At 39.5% G+C, this 18,317-nt stretch overlaps 1 protein-coding gene across 1 annotated transcript in view; it reads right to left on the minus strand.

Annotated features, from left to right (window-relative positions):
- Positions 1 to 18,317, minus strand: part of NGF (nerve growth factor) — a 35,173-nt gene that overhangs the window by 3,930 nt on the left and 12,926 nt on the right. The window contains exon 2 of the mRNA XM_075442857.1: positions 193 to 333. The gene's annotated coding sequence lies outside the window, so the exon portion shown is untranslated. The remainder of the gene's footprint in view (positions 1 to 192; positions 334 to 18,317) is intronic.

The raw sequence follows: 18,317 nt of genomic DNA on the forward strand, positions 1-18,317 counted from the left end.
TTGCCCTTGTCTTCATTCTTTAGAAAACAGACCAATGATTTGTTTAAGTTCAAGATGACAATGCTTCCCTGCTGGTATGTTGGTCAAGTGTAGTTTAAACACTTGTTCTGGTATAGCTGTTCAGACTACTGTGTGATGCTGACAATAGGCGATTTCAGTCTGCTTTGAGACGAGTGCGTGTATTGTGCTTACCTCTGAGTATGCTGCACAAAAACCTGCTCCCCCAGCAATGTCTTTATTTCATCCGGACGCTGAGCTGGGGTTCGCTGCAGCATGCCATCGGGCCAGTTTGACTGCGTAGCTGAGTCTGGGAGTTGCTTATTCTGCGTTCCACTAGAAGTAGAAGTATTTGTTTGAATAATTAGCCAGCAAATAAGTGTTTTCAGTACCATTTTCCACTTGATAGCAGGAGTACAGGGACAAATCCATTTGCTTGGCTCTCTGAGCTGTTTCTTTTTCACTGGTAAACCGTAGACGGTATGTAAAGTGCAGTTCTTGACTTTCCAGAGCAACACATTGTAAGACAGAGCTACCTTTATTCAGCACCTTTACCAGACTGTGGTTAACAATCCACTACTCCCAGTCCCTTTCGGACGTCTTCCAGGCTCACCAAAACTAGGAGTGATGCAGCATAGTGAAGTAGTAGCTGCTGATGTCACTATCTGAGCTCAGTTTGCACAGTAGCGGTAGACAAATAAGGGCTCAGACCCCCCTCATCTTTATCTGGGAAGCAAGTCTGGTTACCAGTAAAGGCACTGCAAGTTGTGTGCCAGTAAATGCAGGCGATGTAAAACTCAGTGGCTGCTCTGCTTGGTTGTCCAGATTGGTCTAAACAATGCTATTGCCAACCCTGTGCCATTTTTCTGTTACAGTACTTCAAAATGGTGCACTCCTGTTGTCAATACTCAAGCACTGAAAACCAGAGACGTTTGTAGTACCTGCGGGACATGAACCTGCCTGTGCCCTATCCACAAGTCTGCTATGCATGCACACATCTTAGTTACACAGTTTGTGCCCCACGCTTTCTCTTCTTATGGTGCCCCAAACACTGGAAGTCCTTTAGAGACCCTGAAGAAGGGTTGCCAACATGCATAATACTGTACATTCTGAACAGCCAGTGGAAAGTAACTTTTGTTTCTTCTTTTGAGTTTTTATCAATGCATGCGGTAACACGGTCAGTGACTGTAATATTCCACGTGAAATACTAGCTACCTACAGGATAGTTGTAGCCTCCCCCATCACTATTTGAGCTAAGTGTGAAGCAACACAGTTAGAAAGTTGGCTGGGCTGTTTCGTAGTAGCATGACGTTTAGTGTGAGTGGAGGAAAAAAGAAGTGTGCAACTCAGCGGACTGGAGCGATGAAACATCTCACAGGTTGTCCAGCAATAGTGACTGGACTCTGGTGATTGTTTGGAACATAAGTTCCACATGAGCAATTTCATAAGAGACTGATGAGGGCCTGTTTCACTGAAGAGGTGATGCCTGAGATCTTTCATGTACACATGGAAAAAGAAAAAAATAAATTCTAAGGCTCTTCTGCTGCTAGAGCAAAAAGATACTGTGTGCTAAAAGCTGAGAACTTGGTCAGCCTCAGCACTGAGTGTCTTCAATTTTAGGAAAAAAAACAGAAAATCAGTATGCTGTACGAAATGAAACTTGCAGACAAGCCTAGGATGAAATTTAAGGGGGTGAATCAAGTATGTCCTTACCTGAAGTAATCTCTTAATCAAGACCTTTGGCAAACTAGCACAGGTGAGGTGAAAAGATGATGAGTTACCCTCTTTCTGTTCTAGGCAGACTTCCTTTTTTTGGTGGTATTCAGGCAGGAATCAGGTGAGGGCCAGAGACGTACTTGAGCATTCCTGGCTTAGGAGAGAATTTGAAGACCTTTCCCAGGACAAAGGCCTTAAACTTTGTGGTTTTGTTGGTATGTGATTCAGAGTGGGTCCAGATGAGCTATTTGGGTGGGATACTCTCTTCCTTGAGGTAACATAAACTGTAGACCTGCTTCCAGATTTAGGAGAAATTGGCCAGAAGGTAAGGGTAGCTGCTGAAGCCTAGTGAAGAAGAGGATAGCAGTGGGCTGAAAGCAACAGCTACAACAGCAGGGAAGTCTCTTGGTCAATTCAGTAGATAATCAGAAGGAGAATCACAGATCGCCATTTGTTGGCAGAGAATTACTTGATCATGGCTGATAATTCGAGAAGAACTGAAGGTACAAAATTCGCAGTCACATGGGGGTGCATACTTAAATGCTTGTCCTCTGGCTACTGTAAAGGCAGAAATGACTCCAGTCTTAATTACTACACTGTGAGTGGTCATATAGACCTCAAATAAAAAAACCCCATTATTTCCTTCACCAGTTAAATCTAGCACCCTGATACCTTCTCAGCCGAGTACATTTCCAACTGTAAATTCACGTGTGCCAGTGAAAGTGATAGTAACAGTATTTTATTAACTTAAATATTTAGATATCTTATTTGTTCCATTTAATAAGGTAAATAAGGGTTGTATAAGGTACTCCGGCACTGCAAAAGATCCTGCTAAATTCGGTGTGGAGATTCAAGTGTATTTGCTAAGGAGAACATGCTGCTAATGCCAGAGCATGAACTGGATTCATTTTACACCTGTACAATTTCTGTCCACAAGAGAGCTGCTTTCCAGTAACTGTAGCCACTAGGTTTGACTCTTACCCAGATCCAAATACAAGCTTATTAATTTTAAAAAATCTAACTGGAATCTTCAAGCCCATTTTCAAGCAGCGCAGGGCACGGGAGCCGATCTGTTACATGCTCATTGTATTGCATTGTGCACCACTTCTGCAGTGATTTGGCCACTCTTTGGATTTGCTGCTGTCTGTAGATCATGGCTTATGTTCTGCTGTACCTGTGTGGTTGAAGTATTTAGGAGTTAAGCTAGTTACAGTAATAGAATGTGTCAGAAAGGTCAAACAAAGGTCTGAAATCCAAAGCTTCATGCTACCGGACTAAGTATGCTATATTTTTGCAAGAATGTACTCATAAAGCAATAAACCTTTGAGTGGACTCTTGACAGTTTAGTGATAGAGCTATAATATGCTGGCCATTGCCAAAAATAATCCAACAACTTTTCCGACTGTTCTGCCACCCTTAGAAAACACTGCTTCAGTTCCAACTGGCTGGTTTTTAACCACAAATGAGTTTATTTTCAGCAGGGCTTTTTTTTAAGTTCTTCCCGGATTCCCAGTTCTGGCGGAATCCAGTAAATGATGCAGTGTTATTCAAATGATGTGGAAGACAGCATCTGTATACTATTCCTCTCTACCTACCATTCCCAGGGATTAATAACGTATCCTGTTGAAGCATTTCTTTGGAATTTACATGCAGTCAGGATTACAGACCTGTGGGATAAAAACCCCCACTTCATTCCTATTTCTTAGTCTCACTGCATGTAGTGGGAGTAGTCGCACATTATAAATATAGAAAATGCTATTTGCACATGAATGCTTCATAAGGGTTTGCAGTAAAACAAATACAGTATTTACCAACTGATCTAAGGGCTGTCTGAAAAAGGTAATAATTGAAATATGGATGATCAGTCTCCCTATTTCTTTGCTTATTTTGCAATCACGTGATAAAGACGCCGCTAGTAAAAGCTGACCAGTCTAAAAACAGTGTTACGAGGGGCTTAAGGTAAGAGTGGAGAAATGGATTGCATCAAAAAGCAAGTGGTTCTGTGTCTTGAAAACCTCTTTGCTTACAGGCATCTGTAAGCAACACAAGTGCCAAACAAAACAAGTATATGTAGGGAATTCCTATTTTTTTTAAACAGTTATCCCATAGAACCTGAGGTAGAATGGATGAAAAGGGTGCATTGCCTGGAAACTTATTTATAACTGAAAATGTAATAAATGTAGTAAATTAATTGCTTCCAATAAGAATAGCAGTGCTTTAAATTTTTGCCATACCTCTGTATAGATCTGTTCCATGTAAAACCCCAAAACCTATAACTCTTGATTTCAGTGCAGATCAACTTCAGACTGCAGTACGCAGACAGTTAGCAACTGGGTTATAAACCAGGTAAAGATATGTGTGAGAGTTTTTGAATTCCGAGAGCAATTTATAGTTTTGACGCTTCTCTGCTGTGGAATTGTGGCACCTTTCTTTTTGCTAGAATACAGAAACATAGCTCCTTTAAACCTGGAAGCATTGATAAAGTGTCATTACAGTGGGGAGAAAAAATGGTGTACTACATTGAAGTAGTTCCATTTCATGACTACTACTGGTATAACTGCGAATACAACATGGAAGATTGGGTTCCAGGACATCACCCCCTCTTTCTCGCTAGGACGCTGAACAATGCAGCTTCTCACTTCAAGAATGTTAAAGTTTTGTTTTAAACTTTCTGAAGGGGAAAAAATGGAAGCTTGATTTAGCCCAACTCCAGCAAACCCGTAGTGCTGACGTTTAACTAACATAAACTCCTCCCTTAGGTATTCAGCTCTGTCAGAGCAAATCAGAAGTACTTGTTCTGCACATCTGTCACAATCCTAATGCTTTAAATAGCTTTTCTGGTGGGTATATTTTAAACAGAAGTGACTGCACGTAACCAACCCAGGGTGTCCCTTCCAGCTATGTGTTCTAAAATCGGCTGTTTTCACAGAATAATATTGTGTATACTTAATGGTCACTGGCAAAACATCAACACCATGTTCTGCTACATTTCAGGGGTATTTTTACATTTGTGTTTCAAGTGGATTGATTTTGGTCTTTCATTGACTCAGTAGGAAAGGCTAGGGGAGACAAATGAAAACCTGCTACTTGAAATTTACTTGAAAAACATATAATTACATTTCAGAAAGTTCATGGTCTTCTAATGTTTCCTATTTCTGGTTACATTTGACCATCGTATCATGAACAACAGACTGCTTTCCAATAGGGAAGTTTTGCTCTGGGCTTGTAAGAACTTCCCAGAATCCATCAGTCCGAGGGCACTCAGATCACTCTGAGAAGAATCATCCTTGAGATTAAGAACAGTTTTCTGTTTTCTCATACCTATAGAACAAAGAGAAACAGTTGCTTTCTTCTTTACTGCCAATGTAGCACAGTTAAGATATATTTAAGTATTAAAGGAACATGAATTCTAGTAATTTTCCAGCAGAAATTGTAGTCTCACTGTACTGCCTTGTTTCAGCTAGAAACAGTACTCAAATTCCAACAATAATGCTGTTCTTTTATACAGCATGGTGCCTTTAGAACAGTCATTGTGAGGTGAAGCAAAATGTTTTTGTCATGACGAAAAACAATGGAAGTTTTAGCCACAAGTGTATATAAAGCTTCCCTGCTAGGCCAGCTGACAGTCAGACAACACTTTTTGATAGTGATAAACTAAGGTTTAGTTTACAAATATTTCACTAATACAATGAATGACTGCTACTATCAAATTGCAGTCTACTCCTTTAGGGCAAGTCCCTACCTTGCAGTTCTCTTAAAGTTCTACAGAGATGATTTATCCCTTCCTAGTGTTGGTATGTTGGCTGAGTCCCCCAAATACTGTAAGTTAAAAAAAGGGGATTCGGTTGTTAATAGTCAGACTGTACTATGGCAGAATTTAATACACAGTCTGTTGAGACACATGGGAGCAACCGTTTTCAATAACACCTCACTCAACAGATAAAACTTCTACTTTTTTTTAAGTTGCACATGATTCAGATCCAGCCACCAAACTTTACAGGTTAAGAAAATGTGTTTTTTTACAGAATGATGGCTTACTTTCCACTCAGAAACACAGAAGAGTTTTCTACAGTGAACTCTAAGGACTGAGGATGTGCGTTCAGCACTGAAAACCTTTCAGTTTTCAGCCCAGTTAATTTTCCAATTAACTTTTGCTGATAGTGTGATCTGGGTGTTTATTGCCACATGCTTTTACTAAATGTGAGTGGGGGTGGGGCGGGCAGGGAAAAGTTCCTCATTATTAGTTTGTGTATTAAAAGTGTGTAATTCCATCATGTCTGGTTGGAATGTATTCTTGCTTTCCTTGAAGAGTGCCATATTTTTTTTTCCTTTGAGTGTTTTGTCTTAACATTATACAGTTCTGTAAATATGGTGATTTTATTGCTTTGTGAAATCTCAGGGTGTGAGACTTGAAAGACCAGGAACATAGATAAAAACCTGGTGGAGCAATCGGTAATTAAAGCCATACTGCTGTGTTGCTGTTCTACCAGCATGAAGCGGAAACTAAGACCAAGCCTTGATTTTATACCAGGACACCTCTGATCACCTCACTTAATTGCCGTCATAGTACTAAACAGGTGGGAGCATCCTCAGCTTGCATGAACTGTGCTGCTGCTTGAATTGCAGGAACAAAATTTTCCAAAATGCTTTGGCAAGTCTTTTGGTTGGTTGTCATCCATAATGCACTGGTAAAGCTTTAATTATGTCTCAGTTTTTATCCTAGATACTTACTATTTGCTGCACACAGAGTATTGATCAGGCTGTTAGAGCACAGAAACCAGTGATAATATATAAGACCTGTCTGTCTTGTAGGTCTTGAGGTTCTTGGGTATCCTGCTGCTTCCAGTAGTGCCTGACTAGGTAAAGTGAAGTACTAGAAGTGAATTGGGCTATCAATGTGCTATTACTATCTGTAAGTGTTAGGAAAAAGGTCTGTAGTACAGAATATTTTTAGTGCCTCATTTTAATAGAGAAGACAGTGCAGCCTTTTGATTGCACATTCACCAGATTCCATTAAAGTAGCTCCTATGCTAGTAAGAGAAAAGGTAAATTGATGGCCAGTTTGGCTCAATCAGATAGAGCAAGTAAATTATTTTCTAAATAGAAATAAACAAAGGCAATAAGCATAGGCATAGAATGTTGCAATCTAAAGCATGATAAGATTTGGAATGTTGTTTTCTGTCATTCTTGGAGTTGTTGGCTTATTTTAGGGATGTGCAAAATATAAACAGAAAGGATATTTGAATATTTTTGTGTTCATGATTACAGAAATGTTGATGTATGTTGAATTGATTAAATGATGCATATTTCAGACGTGAGCTCCCTAGTGCAAATAACCTGGTTACTCTCAAATCTCATGCAGTTCTTGCAGAAGGCATGGAAGAACAAGGGGTTAGGCTTGTGAGAACATACATCCAATTTACCAATTTTGTAATTCAGAGTACAGGAAATAGAAGAAAACCAACATGATAATAGCAGGAAATAATAGTTTTCAGTGTATTGAATGAGTCAATAGAGTCCCCAAAGTATTTGATTAGACTTGTGCATTTCAGAGATGAGAAGTGGTTGCTTTATTCAGTATTGTCAGAAGAAGTTGTTCATACTATACAGGGTTTGACCCAGTGGTGGAGTTTGTGCAGTTCTCTCCAGTGACACAGTATGGAGTGTGTGTGCTGTGCTAGGGCTACTGGTAGCAGACGGTTTGCAACCAGTAAACTGCTGCTTATTTTCTGATATTATTTGCAATGATGGATGATATGCTTGGTTTCTACGCAGCAAATGGGATCATGGTGGTCACCAAAATAAGCAATGAGTAGTGTATTAGTTTTGTCTCGCTGCTTCTGGTAGTAAGAGAGAAATGAGGGGGGCAGTTGATGCTGAAATTGCTGTTAAATAGAAGGTATCTGCTGGCACATCTGCCTCACTGAAACATTTGAACTAAAATTGAGTTAAATTAAATATGAATTAAAATTTAGCAGTAGCAATTCAGGGAAAAAAATTTTGAGACCTGAGAGGCCTTGAAGGGAATCCTTAAACCATTATGACTAAGAGCAGTGTCAGAGGCACTGCATTTCAGCTTTCCCTTGATCTTAGCTGATGAGCAAGAAAACGGGAATTTCTAATGGGCTCAAGATTTCATTCCTCTATTATATCTGCAGTGACTCATCCTGTAAATAAGGGCTTTACGTATGCTGAAGAGTGAGTTGGAAACTACCTGTGTCTCATACACTTCCTTTTGTTCTAAATGCTTCCAGTACTGAAATGTTCTTTTGAGTATTTCTAGGGAGAGCAGTAGACTGAGAAAAATGCTGCCCTGCAGCAGTTAGCATGCATCAAGTCACCATGATCATCGTCATCACAGGATATGCAACAAATATCTGCCTCTAGATTTCTGACTCACGTTTAGTCTAGGCAAGGGTAATAAGAAGAATGCTTGATAGCCCATGATGCATCTGTCCATTTTGGGTACATAACAGAAAATAACACTGTAGGTCTTGAGCTGCAGGGTGGAGATTCACCAAATCAGAAACGAGTAAGGCTTTGGAAAACACTGCTTAGGATTTGTTTTATGCTTATTAGGGTGTAAGTAATAGGAATGGCTTATTTGCAGGAACCTGATTTTATCACTTCTATCCTCCTGAACCAGTACATAAATATTTCAGTTGCTAGGGCTTCTGCAGAGAAGCCCCAAAAGAGGAAGACAAGGCTACTGCCCATCACCTTCATTGACACTCCATTCCCTCAGAGCACAGGGTGACGAGTGAAGCTACCTGATGGGAGAGATCCAGCCTGCAGCAACATGTAGTTGCAGGTTTCTTGCAGTAGGTGACAGAGACTTATGACACAGGACAGACAGAACTCAACTTTAAAAGGCTCACTTTGTAACTCCTGAGTTTTAAAACATTATCAAGACTTCTGTTTCTAAGAGTGTGATGTTTGGCATCATGATGCTCTCACATGTAGAATACGCTCATGGGAATTCAGAGTCATCGACAGTCATCTAAAATGTGGTTTCCTTTGGAAAACAATACATGATCTTCAGGTCATAATGCTCATACCAGTAAAAATTTGCAATGGGATGCAGCTCTTATTGTGACAGATCGGCCATTAGTACAGTGTTAAACGTACACAGAGCCACCCTGACAGAATAGAAAGATTTGTCCTATTCAAGATAGCAAACTGACAGTCATTAAATAAAAGATGTAGAAATTGTCAGGATAAAAATCTATTTAAATACATTGAAGGAAAAATGAATTAATGGTCACTTATCAAAACTAGTGAGAAATCTCTCTGAAAATAAATGAGAGAAAACAGCCTTAGAAGGAGCATGTGAATCTGATTCTCCTGAAGTCGGTGGCCTCAGTGGCCTAAAGCTGGTAAAATTAAGTGAGCTAGAAATAAAAATGGTGGCTAGAAATAAGTTACCTGAGCATACTGCAGTTGTATATCATCCTTTTATTATAATCTATAAAGCATATCCTAAAATTAATGATTGACATGTGATGATTACTTTGGAACTTTCAATATAGACTTCACAGAATATCACAGAATATCACAGAATAGTAGGGGTTGGAAGGGACCTCTGTGGGTCATCTAGTCCAACCCCCCTGGCGAAGCAGGGTCACCTACAGCAGGCTGCACAGGACCTTGTCCAGGCGTGTCTTGAATATCTCCAGAGAAGGAGACTCCACAACCTCCCTGGGCAGCCTGTTCCAGTGCTCCGTCACCCTCAGAGGGAAGAAGTTCTTCCTCATGTTCAGACGGAACTTCCTGTGCCTCAGTTGGTGCCCATTGCCCCTTGTCCTGTCACTGGGCACCACTGAAAAGAGCTTGGCCCCATCCTCCTGACACCCACCCTTCAGATATTTGTAGGCATTTATAAGGTCCCCTCGCAGCCTTCTCTTCTTCAGGCTGAACAAGCCCAGTTCCCTCAACCTCTCCTCGTAGGGGAGATGCTCCAGTCCCCTCACCATCCTTGTAGCCCTCCGCTGGACTCTCTCCAGTAGCTCTTCATCTTTCTTGAACTGGGGAGCCCAGAACTGGACAGAGTACTCCAGATGAGGCCTCACCAGGGCAGTGTAGAGGGGAAGGAGAACCTCCCTTGTCCTGCTGGACGTATATATACGTATATATTAAACTGTATATACGTATATATTAAACTGTATATATTATTTTATAGGACTGCAGGATTTCCTAAATCCCAATTCATCAGCACAGGGATGACTAAAGATCTCAGACACTAACTGACGTAAAAACCACCGCAGCATAAGTGGGATAAATCCATCCCACCCATATAAACCTGGATGTCTTTGAGGTCTATGGAAACAGATGCCTCTATCCTGCCCAACTACCAGCCAGCATGAATGATTGCTGCTCACCTACAGTTCCTGTCCAAACACAAGCAAAGCAGTTATTCCCTAGTTGCTGCTTAAAACAGCAAGTCCAAAAGAACTACGTGAGGGTGGGTGCATGGCCTGTCCTTCTCTTCCTCTACACCTTTCCCACACGGATCTTGGGCTGGTTCTGCCAATTGTCTAGCTTGCTATATTTGGTCCTGAGGTTTCCGATACAAAGTGACCAGAAATGAAAGAACTGGAATTTCAGACTTTTGAAACTACCAACATCAAACTGGAATTGGTCTGGGAAAAGAAGGTATGAGGGCAATCAGACTACAATGTTACTATTCCATCTTACAGCCAAAAGTAGTTAAGACAGAAAAATATAATATCTTTAAGGGCCAGTAAACTTTTGCAACTAGTGATCTTATTCCAGCTATTCAGAAGGGGATATAAATCCTGATTCTTGTCCAAAGCCTGATTAATAAGAACCAGCTGAATCCTAACAGCAATCCTAGCATTTAATTTTTATTCAAGCTCGTAATTTTCATTGTTGTTATCCTTTTTCACTTTTCTACCACTGTACGAAGAAATTTGAAACAAATGAGATTTTTAGTGATTGGATAGGTGATGTAGTATAATGCTTAAAATGTGGTGACTTCAAAAATGAGGTAGAAATTAAAAATGAGCTGATATGTCACGATTAGATTCCCAAAGATAGACTCCATCATCTATAATGTTTCTCTAGGTCTTGAATTTGGTAAAGAACATTATATAATTGCAAAGACCATCCAGAAATTATGGCAAAGATACTCATGACTTCTAATACTTGATGCCTGTGTGTTTCAGGCTTTCCTGTTCTATTCATTCTTTACATCAAAAAGGAATTTTGTCTTCTACAAATCTTCCATTGCTTTTATAACTATTTTAAAAGCATCAATGATCTTTTAATGGGGCAGGAACTCTGAAAATACAAAAGGGAAGTTGAAGTGTGTCTGTTCTTGGTAAGTCAAAATACAGGAAGGATGCAGCAAAGAAGGCTAGAGTTGAGAGAACTTTAAAAGCTATGTTCTACTGAAGCTGAAGATCTGGCTGCACTTGATAAAAAATATTGTAGCTGGAGCAGTTCAAAATGACATGTATTTTTTTCCATTAAAAAAACCTTAAGGATATAAACAAAGGATTGCAAAATAAAACTCCCAGCTTACGAAACAGAGATGCTCTTGTGTTCATGCCGAGATTTCTGAGGTAGTGAAGAAATAGTCAATACTGAAACAGAATACTACTTTGCATATGTAGGATTTTCCACCCAAAAATGTCAAGTCATTTACAAGCACTTAATCAAATGGGCCTTACCACTAGCTTATGGTCTGTCAGTAGAAGTTACCTCTGCAGCAAGTGAAGAACCTGAAGAACAACGTAGGATTCTTGCTAAGTAGTAGCTACGTTTCTTTTCTCCCTTGCCCTCTTTTGCCCTCTTTTTTTTTTAAAAAAAAAAACTTCTAGGATATTCTGCTCTATTTCTAAATCTGTTTTACCTTCATGATACCTACGGAATTCAGTTACCTTCTTAGTGATTGAATTCCCTCTCTAATGATTTACTTTACATGACAGTACAGAAATTGTGACAAGAAGACTCAAATCAGAGCCTTAGAATTGTCTTCCTTATTTTTATTGCAGTTGAAAATGGACCTTGACCCCACAGCAGTCACATTCGTTCTGTGCCTACCTTAATGCAACTACATTTAACTCATTTTATTAAAAGTCCACAGAAGGTATGGGAATAATACTTCTAATTAACTTAAAACGTTAATAGTTTTTAAATCAACATGCCTGAAGTTGAACTGAATGTATAAAAAACTAAGTAACTAGGCTGTTGCTCATTAGTGGTCTGACTTATGTATTCTTTGACATATCCTGTAAATTTGAGAAGTATATAATTTCTAGGTGACTACTGGACATAAGCAATGGGGAGCAGTGAGCTGCGTCCTGCTACACGTGAGATGACATGCCAAGATTTGGGCAGATATTTGTATATCTTCTTATTGCAAGGCCTGAGCTTGTTCTGAAGACTGTAAAGATGTAGTGATGCTCAAACTCTTGTACTCCACCTGCCTTTCCCATTTAATTTGTGTTCAGAATAAATTCCTTAGAATTCCTAAATACTCCACTACAGAGATGTGAAATATGGTGGGTTTTGCCACCTAGGCTAAGCAAATAGTTTAGTTGGGTGCAAGAAAACCTTTCAACTTTGGAGACTTTTTTGGTAGTTTCTGGTGACTTAAAAACTGAAAGTGACTAAAGAGGTGGAAAAATGGTTTTCTTTCTCTGTACAGCAAGACCCTTTTAAATCTGGTGCAATTTTGAAATGAGAGGGTAAAATCTCCTAAGAACACGGTTTTGTGGTAGAGCTGTCCACAAAAAAATCTGGAAACACCACCAATTAAAACAAAGTAAACCACAGAAACACTGAAAGAGTTATCAGATTGCAGTATCATCTGTGTAACTGTTGTAATGTTCTCTGGAAGCACAAGTAGTTCTTACAGCAGAAATAAGTCTCCTGACATCTAGGGTAGTTTACCAAGAAAACCACGATGTTCTTACTGTTGCTTAGACGTTTAAGCCATTTGTTTTAATAGTTTGTCTCATCTGGACACGATCAGAAAAAGGAAGCAAGCAAATAGGATTTCATCTTTGAGTTCTAGCACTTCAGAAGCAATGATGCTGCATAATTTTCTATAAAGAGACAGCTGTTTTGTAAACTGTGGTGCTGCTGGAGTTTTCACCCATGTGCTTCCATACTTCATATGTTTTTACTTGCTGCTTACTTAGGATTAAAGTATGGTTTCTGTATAAATATGCTGACATTATGCAAAATGCTGCATACCTCCATTTTTTTTTCCCGTATGTTTTGTGTTCTGGACTGTTTTCAGCCTAGAAGATCATCTTGTTTATCTGGCAGCAGAGTAAATTATTGCAAAGCTGATCTGCATAAGTGTTCGGGATGTTTGGGAAACAGATCCTATTTCTTTGCACTCTTTAATTTGTCTCACTGTCCTTATTTGTTCATTGTATTTTTGTATGTGTGTGTTTGTGTGCCTCAAGTGGTAGAAAAAAAAGTGTGTTTTTGTCAGTGTTTGTAATCCATATGAGTACCAGTTCCTCTTTAATTTACCGTAATCCTTTTTTGCACCTTTCTTTATGGAGTGAATGGATTAAAAAGCAGTAGAAGAATGGGTTTACCATCCAAAGTCCAGCCTGTGACTGCTACCATGACTAAGTGGTACAGCAGCAAACACATGATATGCGCTTGCACTAAATCATTCCATCAGGGCCAGACAGACCTGTGCATTCCCTATCTAAACAGAACAGCTGTTCTGTGCAACAGTTGTGCTGACTGAGTAATGATTGGCTGGGCAGCACACTCAAGGACCAGGCAATACATTCCTGCTGGTAAAATCTCATATTCTGTAGAACTCAGTCCTACCCCTGGTCATGCCCATGTCTTGATATACTCTTTATTCTTTCCTCTCCACCTCCAAGTGCTGTCTGGTCCACATGCTTTCTGACTGTGTCCTCTCCTTTACTTGCAAGTTTCCGTGCCTGCTCCTTCCATACGCTGAGACCAGCTGCCTCAGAGTTGCTGCTCTACCCAATCTTCGCTGCAGTACACATTATCTCTCTTGTCCTCTTCAGCGTCTTGGCTTTCATCTTCTGTGGAAGGTATTTACTCATTACTGCATTAACCCATTGCACAGTGACTCACACGGTTGCAATGCTGGATGACTGCTGGCAACCACAAAGAGAGGTAACTAACAAAATGTAGTAGATTCTGTACATTAGCAACAAAATACATATTCAGAAAAACTAATTCAAACTGCATTTCCTTGTACTACGTAAGTAAGTACAGTGACTTGTTTTAGGAGGTTACTTCATTCTGATACTTTGAGAACCTCAGCTCTGCTTTAGGTGAAACCCTGACACTAAACCTGTGAGGCCAGAAAAATACAGTCCAAACTTCTGCACTGTGCAAAGCTCCCAGCATCTTGAGTGTGTCAGGCAGCTGCTGCACAAAAAATCTGACTAATGTTCCCAGAGAGCAAAGATAGTTTGAACTGGCTCCATATTTTTGCTCTATGGTGTGGGCTTCTGGGCGCAGTCCCAGTGAGCAGTGGGGGAGTAGGAGTTTTCTGTCTTTGTATTGAATTTGAGAGGAGGCAGCCGCTGTGAATGTTTTAAGATTGGAGGTTTTTCTTCCCCACCCAGACATTTAAGGTGAAATGACATTTAAGATGAAATTTAAATGTGGCAAAGAGTTTGTCTGGATCTTGAACCGGTGGCCTCTGGAGCCTGACCACTGTGCAACATCCTTACGGCACACAAAGCTTGAATGACGATCAGTGTAATATGCAGAGAAGACAAGGATACAGAGTGCAAGATGTCCTCCCTTGCTGGGAGTCTGCAGCTGTCTCTGAAATAAATGCCTATGTCTTTGAATAGTTCTCCTGGTCATATGGTTATTCTGTGCAAGAGGACAGTTAAACAGAAAAGTGTTTGTAAAGAAAAGATCTGATCCTTCCTCGTACTGTTACGGGGCGCCCTTACGCATGGGAATGCTTTAAGCAAAGAACAAAGTGCAAAGAAGTTCAAATGAAGATCAGGCTTCAGCAATCTCTCCTTAAGAACAGGAAACAGGGAGTTGGACTAACCTGTCAGCCTCAGCAATTCTTATAAATCTGCATTTGGCAACACACTTGCATTAGGAACATTTGTAGTGTTCTTACATGTTCATTTTCTGTTTTGTGGCATCATCTGTTTGCTGAATGCATTTTTTTGCTACAGTCGAAAAGTATAGTGGGGAAGATGCACCTCTTTTAATTGTGCACTTGCACGTTTCTACGACTTTTTCTAGAACTGTCTTTGGCCTGAATAAATGCGAATGCTTAAATTGCAAAGTGATGCTAGTCGCTGATGTCGTTGCATGATTTTACACTGTTCACACTTCAGCTTTCTGTGGGGTTCACTGACTTGCCTGGTATGCAGAGTTTGAAATGTGGGAATTCTAATAAAAGTAGGACAGGATTAGAAGGTTGCTGTTACTGTGTTTACCAGCGTATGGTTTTCCTTGCTGTCTTGTGTTCTATTAAGTATGAATGTTTTTTCCTTTTCCATAGTGAGAAGAATCAATAGATTGAATGGGTGAACTGGTGGAACAGGGATGACTAACTGCTGTAATAAGTTTTCTCACCCTACATTCATCGAAACAATCTTGCAGAAGCTGATTAAACAAAAACTTCTTTTAGTACTGTCACATACATTGTAGAAGGTACAGGGGAAGGAGTCAGAGTGGGAGAAGATACTTCTCAAAGTTATGGAATGGTAACTTGCTATAGGAATGAGAAGCTACAGAAATAATAACTTGTAAATAGTATTTGAAGGCTACAGCTGGTAAGTGCAATACAGCTTGAAGTTCAGATCATGCTTCTTCCAGTTTAATAAGGAATAGAATGTTGCAGACAAATGCACATGTGTTCCTAGCATGACAAGATGTGAAGAGCCTTTGGTTGCTTAAACTACTGAGACGGATGGCAATTCCAAAACCTGTACACTCATCAGCTTGAGGCATGTCTGCAGCTAGCTATGGTATACAAATACTGTTGATACCACTGTTATAAAATGCAGCATGTTATTCGAACCAGTGTGGATAAAGAGTCATGGCTTGCATGGAAGAGTGCTGCCTTTGTGCAGACTTTGATGTTAAAAAAAGGTAACTTGAACTAGCAGATATACTGATTACCCTGCTAAAAGAAGACTTGGAATCTCTTCCCAGAATTACAGCATTTTAATTGGAAGAACGTGAACAAAGTCTTAATCTTGTTAATGGGGATAGACACGGATAAGGCAGAAACAAAATCCACAGCAACGTAGCCTGAGCATGAAAATCAATAGCTTGGAGGCTAGTAACAGCAGTGCTAAATACAGCAACAAAACTGCTCCCTGTCCCTACTTTTCATACAAGACTAAGCTTGGCAGTGAGTAAGTTGGAAGATATACCTCGTCTGCCTGGTAATACTGAGCTACATCACACACAGCTGTTTGAAAATACATAGCTGAAATGTAGGGAAAGGTATTTTAAATTTACAAACCAGATCCACAGATACATGATTATTTTCTTCAAATTTCCTTTTAGCCCTTCTGAATTCTTGTGGCATTCAGGGATCACTAAGAATCTAATCTGTGGCTGATTCTGACAGATGTTAATCTTTGCCTTGGCTTTGCAGTCTGCTTGAAATAGTACTTGTTTCTTCATGTCACGCCTTTGGCAGTGCTTACTGGAGTTAGGATTACCATCTCCAGTGAAACCCACTTTTACTGTCATTAACTTTCTAAACTGTTCCCCGCAGCTGGCAACCTTTCCATGCTTGGAGACCTGCTTATTGGGAAACTGGGAGAGCGATGGTTCTTTGTCTATCTAAAATCATTGTGCCTTGAACTGAGATTTGTTTAACTGTGTCATGAAGTCCACTTATGTTGTAGGCATTTAATGACAATGATCACATACTTTGCCTGTATGTTGGCTGCATTTCTGTTGTGATTTACCTATTAAAGAACAAAAAAGCTTCAGGTTTACTTAATTTTTTTACAAGAAGCTTTTTTTTTCTTCCGTTAACTTGGTTAATACATTCAATAAATTTTTGGATTGAAAATTAGACACATGGTTCATCTGCAGATTCTGTGTTATGTTCTAGCTAAGGAAGCAGCTAAATTTATTTAGCAAAACACGGGTGATCTAGTTTCAGTAGCTACTTGTCTAGATAGCATTTGATACCACTGTCAGAACCCATAAACCCTGAGTTTATGGTTGATTCCAAATTAGGGACAAATCGTGATCAGAAAGCAACAGGAATGGAAACATTTCTCCCCCATATGTCAAGGATTTTATGGTGAATAGAAAACACTGGGTGCAGTATCGCTATTTGTGTTCATCAGTCATATAGCTGTGTAATGGATCGTAGGTTACATGTTCCTTCCCTTCTCTTAGAAAGTGAGGCAGGGGTGACCAGAACTATGTGAGTTATAACATGAGCTAGACAGTGATCACTTCAGTAGTTGGGGAAGCCAAATACTTGCTTCTTAATAAGAAAAAAAGAAAGCTGATGAATCAGCTGACTCATCCTGCTGTACTTCAGTGTTGGTATGAATGGCATTCCCTATGGATTGGCCTACACAGAGAGAAATGCCAAACCATGATCAAGACTGAGTGACTGAGTTCAGTCAGATGTTTCAAAATACCACCCAAGAGGTTTAGATAGAATAAAAAGTAGGGATATTCTCAGTCAAGCAGTTGATTGCTTCCTGAAAACTTGCATTGTTCTTTGCAATAATTTGGAGTTTTCACTAGGGCTCTCTCCAAGTAGAAGAACTTTATTTCCATTTTATAGGTTTACATTAGGTGGCACTGTAATGTACAGATTAACAGATTGGAACATGGCACCTGCCTTCTTTCACATTTTTCTTTCTGAATGATGCTGCAATGCTGCCTTGTTTCTAGGACAGATAATTTGCAGAGCCTCTAGGAATTAGAACAAGTTTTTAGAAACTTTTAGGAGGATAAATAATGCCAAGCTATCTAATCTCTTGCAAATATTACTACTAGCAGCAAAAATCACACCTGGAAGGGAAATGAAGTATTTCAGAGATAAGTCAGTATGTTTTTCAGCTATTATTTTTAGAGAATTAATCCCAAAAGGATATTTCTGTGAGTTTTGTTTCTTTCATCAAGCAAAGATTGTTTCAAATAGGAGCTGAAGACAGGTTATGCCAAATTTTTTGCAAGAGTTTGTCCAGTTGAAAATAACGGTGGTAGTTTAAATACTTGTTTGGTTCCTGATATGCCCCATGTTGTGTGCAATAATGAAAAATTTATCATCAGCACATCTGTAAATGAATCATCTTTTTTCCTGCACCAACATGCTTGCACAATTTTACTGACTGCTTGCTGTGATGAATATTTGATATTTGTCATGTGAAGCTATTCCATCACATTTGTAATATGGGAAATTCCGAGCACACTTAATGCCTTAATACGATGTCACAGTTAATATATTCAATAATAATTTTGTGACCCAATACAATATGACACAGTAGTCTTCTTTAATTACCAATCATATAAAGATGAAAGTTAGAACACAGACATCTGGCTGCAAATCATGCACCTGGAGTAAACATTTTCTCATCTGGTTGTATTATACTATGTAGCACAGACTA

This window comes from Opisthocomus hoazin, chromosome 25 (genome assembly GCF_030867145.1).
Source record: "Opisthocomus hoazin isolate bOpiHoa1 chromosome 25, bOpiHoa1.hap1, whole genome shotgun sequence".
In the NCBI taxonomy this organism is placed as follows: domain Eukaryota; kingdom Metazoa; phylum Chordata; class Aves; order Opisthocomiformes; family Opisthocomidae; genus Opisthocomus; species Opisthocomus hoazin.